This window comes from Sinocyclocheilus rhinocerous, unplaced genomic scaffold (assembly GCF_001515625.1).
Source record: "Sinocyclocheilus rhinocerous isolate Xijiao unplaced genomic scaffold, SAMN03320098_v1.1 scaffold1384, whole genome shotgun sequence".
Classification (NCBI taxonomy): domain Eukaryota; kingdom Metazoa; phylum Chordata; class Actinopteri; order Cypriniformes; family Cyprinidae; genus Sinocyclocheilus; species Sinocyclocheilus rhinocerous.
The window spans coordinates 354032-358754 of record NW_015654942.1 but is presented as its reverse complement, the minus strand read 5'-3'; the positions used below and the strand labels follow the sequence as shown (position 1 = coordinate 358754).

The 4723-nt window shown below is 38.0% G+C and overlaps 1 protein-coding gene across 3 annotated transcripts in view; it reads right to left on the bottom strand.

Annotated features, from left to right (window-relative positions):
- LOC107717882 (ATP-binding cassette sub-family G member 4-like) overlaps positions 1–1411 on the bottom strand; it is a 21635-nt gene extending 20224 nt beyond the window's left edge. Inside the window, exons 1-2 of one of the 3 annotated variants that reach the window (XM_016524784.1) lie at positions 1323–1411; positions 962–1224 (exon numbers count right to left, since the gene is read on the bottom strand). The gene's annotated coding sequence lies outside the window, so the exon portion shown is untranslated. Of the gene's footprint in view, positions 1–961 lie in introns of all 3 variants that reach the window. The other 2 variants (XM_016524783.1, XM_016524786.1) reach the window with 2 other exon arrangements.
- Between the last annotated feature and the right edge of the window lie 3312 nt (positions 1412–4723).

Sequence of the window (4723 nt, the reverse complement as noted above, 5' to 3'; positions counted from 1 at the left end):
TGATTGGCTACAAGTTTGTTTTGCGATTCGGCCCGAATCAGTTTTTAAAGCGTTTTGAAAAATCACTTACTCTGCCTTTAATCCTCAATGGCCCCATTTATATTCAAGTGATTCATCTTCAAGAGAGCTGTCCTGAAAACTGTATTTAAAAATATTTAAGCTAGACTGCTGGTCTTAACTGGTTTAAGATGGTCTCCTAGTTTGGCCAAACTGCTCAAGTGCCCAAAACACCTCTTAAACCAGACAACAGTATGACCAGGTTGGGATATATACATTTCTATAAAGTGATATAGAACTACAAGAGTGAGGCATATTACTGATTAAGGTATTATATAGCTCTATTGGCCACAGGTAATGAAACACTAGTCTTTTCTGATCAGTCAAAGAAAGGCTATGTTTTTTGAGCAGTGCATTTCAAACCTAGTTCTGAAATACCTCAAAATGACACATTTTTAATGTCTCCCTTATCTGACACACCCAATTTAGGTATCCGAGCCTCTGCTAATGAGCTGATGATATCAATCAGTTGTGTTAAATGAGAAAAATATACAAAATGTGCAGTATTGAGGGTTGAGAACCAGTAGCCTAATGAAAACCCTTTAAAACCCAGTCTGGCTGTTCTATGATCTGTCAGAGAAAGGTCATTGTATCCCTTCACTTACTCCACTTCCCAGCACAGATATTAGACAGAATACACAATGAGCAATTATGAGGCAACAATATTTTCATAAATAAAGAAATGCATACGTGTCTGAAGCTGAAAATGTAACCTTTCACATTCATTACACGTGCGCTCTACCTCGTTATTTTATGGCGATCTGAGTCAGAGTTTAGAACAGCATGCATCATATGCCCTGTCAATGACATCACACTCATGCAAACCACAGGCTAGTGTGTTTATACTGGATACTGGTCTATAAGTGTTGCTGCACCCGCAGACTCAGGATGACTTGATACCTACTTTTTTTTGACGCGTTGAGTCTCTCTGGCGGCGTGTTTCCTTATAAAAATGTCAAATTCATTCCTTTGAGCTCAAGAGCATGATATGTACACACACAGGCTTCAGCAACAGGAGCGGCCCCGCACTATAGTCCAGCTGAGAAAAAAGATGCTTCGTTATACGCCCGATCCCGCTTACCGGGGACGAAGAGGATGCTCTTCTCCTTCAGAAAGCCGCTACACGTCACATTCATAGCGTTCCTTAAAAAGATACCGTGACGATTCCTATCCAAAACAAACATAACAGTTATGCATAATTAAAAAGTTGCAGCATCCGTGTTAAACCAGGAGTTTCATTTCGGACAACTGACGGAAGGGCAAACCGTGATTCGATCTTTGCGCGTTTACAGTCATCCAGTATGCGTGTGGAGCTGTGTGGAGAGGAGTTGTGCTCATCCTGCCGGTCCTCCGGATGCTGCACCGCAGTGTGATATAGCGCGCAGTGGACAGAGGAGCCCTGGCACGCCCGGCGGTCTGTGGCACTGGGCGTAACTGCTCTCGTCCGAAATAATAAGCCAGTGTTACACTGGAGGACGATTAAAGTAGGCCTAGCAGTGATATATTGGACGTTATGATGCTTTGCTTGTGTTTGGGGGTTACATTTAAAAAATAACAGCAAGATTCTGCGCTGTAAATTGTTTGGGGTAAATGTATGGTTAATTCTGGCAGCTGTGGTTGCTAGTAACTAGTAATATAGCCAACAAATAAGAATAGCAGATCAATGTTACCACACAAACACACAAGAGACTAAACAATAAATAAACACCATTAAAAGTACCACCACCACTAAAAGTAGCTACACAACTGACAACAAAAACAAAAGAAAAAGACAATAAGCATTTCTTAAATAAAACGTAGGCTAAATGTAGTGGTTCGCGCAATGAGTTTTGGGAATGCCCCTTTCCCGCCAAAACAATAAAGTAGGCTATACCCATTATTAGCCTATCTAAATTAACAACATAGCCTATTCTCTGCTTATTCATAGGCCTACTTTTTACTCTTACAGTGTTTTACAATGAACTTCAAATATCATGGACTTAATTAAATATATATCGTTTTTTATACTGTGTACCAGTGTAACTTACGGTTACCAATATTGTTTCATTAATTTCATTAGGCCTGCTATTTTTGCAGTGCGGAAATCCAAAAGACGGGCTATTTATTTATCCCAGTGCAGCTACAGTTTCATTTCTTTTTTTGAGAACGCAGTTGTTCTTCTTAGGCTAAAAAATGTGTTGTTTATTTGTAATTGCAGACGCGCAAGGCTTACTGGGCTGTTGTGTGGTGGATTACATTACAAGCCCCTCTGCAGGAAAGTGAGGGCAGTGCTGGCCTGATGCCATTTTATGGTCACGGGACAGGTGGAGATCTGTTTTCTCATGATCCAAGAGAAAATTCAACCAGGTGCAACTGTGTCCTTATAGCCTGCTCTGAGATCTCCATATGTCCATATATAGATATCATAAGATTTTTTCGTGCAGGTTAAATAGCAAAACTTTTTTGACACCAATTCGATAGAATAGTCTGTTTTCGTGATCTCCAGCAACAGGAATGTTTTTTATTTTTTATTTTAGTGGGGCAGGAGGATCAAAGCGTATGTTAAATCTATTTTTAGAACCCCTTGCCTTTGAGATTGCTTTGGGGGGAAGCAAAGAAACGGGTGGGGATGGAGATGATGGAGACGAAAAACTTAAACAAAGGGAAATTACATCCAGCAGCATGGGAGAATCGAGTGCGCGGTCTCTTTAAATGCGGCACCTGCGCATCGGCTGCTGCTGGTGCTGATGCTGCAGTGCTCGGGTTATTCTCGGTGAAACCAACGGCGTAACTCGAGTTCAAACGACGCCGTACATCATCTATGGCGAGTACACATACTGTTGCTGTTGTGATACGCTCAATATCAGATTCACTTTTTCTACGTTAGGCGAATCTGATGTTGGGGATGGAGAGGGAAACGTAGCCTAATATTTCTCTTGCAGCATGTGTGATTGCTTTGAAGAATCTTTTCAATTATTTTTTGCTGAAAGTAAAAATACAGCTTAATGTGGAAGACAGACAGATAACCCACAAATTCTAAACTTCTAAAAATATTCTTACAATATTTTACAGCAAAAATACTTTTATTGTCCTGTTAAATGGAATAAAATTGGTGAGGTAAATTAAGACAGACAGACTTAGATAGATAGATAGATAGATAGATAGATAGATAAATCTTTAAAAGGAAATTAACTAATCTGGTTGGGTTAAGAAATTATTAAATTAAATATTTACACAAAGATAATAAGATTAGCTGCTCAGAGACTTTCTTCCTCACAGAATACTTAAAGACAGTACCTGCACATCTCTGGAGATGAAGAAACAGTGGTCAGGTTATGTTGTGGTGGTTAATAATTAATGTTTATTAATGAAAAGTACACACACTTTTAAGAGGTAAGAGAGGTCAGTGGTAAATCATAACATAACCACATAATCCTCACCCTCTAGACCATATTTGACTTGTCACATTTTACAACATACAAGAAATAATATGGTCACAGGGTCCATGCCAAATAATTACTTCTCTACTTTCAATGTTATCAGAGTTTGCACTCAATAGTTCTCAGAAACAAGCATCAGTTAATCCATGGCAAAATACTTTAGCAGTCCACACCTTTCTCAGAGGTAAGAGATAAGGCCTCGCCATAAAACTGATTATTTATTATCTAGAATTTGGCATGCAAAGAAAACCCAGAATATAAATAGTGTGTGTGGTTGTGAGAGACATTCAGAAACACTGGGCAGACTTCTAGAATGGCTCTGACAGCGATTAGTCTTCTGTGCTTTGTAGCTTTGCTGCCTTTCCCAGGGCTGGGACTGCCTGCAGACTCAGGTGAGGATTGAATTTAATTCCTTGCAGCTCTAGGATCCTAATGACATATATTTAAAGTATGAAATCGAATATACTGATGTTGGCTTTTTTGGAGACACTATTATCCACAGAAACTGAGTAAGGACCAAAAGCAGTTAATTCATAACAGTTTACCTCATTATTTGTTATTAAATTTAATAACAGGTTCTGAATGTTACTGCTAAATTAAAACCACAAATTGTTTCAGTCATGGAATCAACACAACGTTTAACAATGAATAAATTCATGATTTCATTACATTCCCAGTATAATTCACTAATAAACATATGCTGATTAAACTGAAAAGCCTCCCTGATATTTCAACAATAATTACTAACAAACTGGAGTCAAACCAATAGTATATATTATAAATGTTTCTTCACTTGGCTTATGTTCAGACAGTAACAAGATTAAGGCTTCATCTCTGTACACAGAACAGGGAAAACAGAAAAGTTTCAGAATATCTGGGATTTTTAGATAAATAAATAGACAGACAACAATTAGCCATTTGCACTTTTTCTTCTGGGGCTTTTTTTTTTTTTTACATATGTGACCTTGAGGAAGCTGAGTGTAGTTAGTTAGATTATGCTACTTACTGTAAATGTTACAATATATAGTTCATTGGCTACTAACAACCATTGAAAAGCTGGAAATATCAGGGATTTGTAAATGGTGTTATAAAATATAAAAAGAAATGTAGTCTTAAAAAAAGTAAAGATCTAGTGAAATGGTTGTCTCTGCTCTAAAATATGCACAGCACACTCTTCGTTATATTTAAAGGGGTCATATAATGCGATTTCAATTTTTCCTTTCTCTTTGGAGTGTTACAAGCTCTTG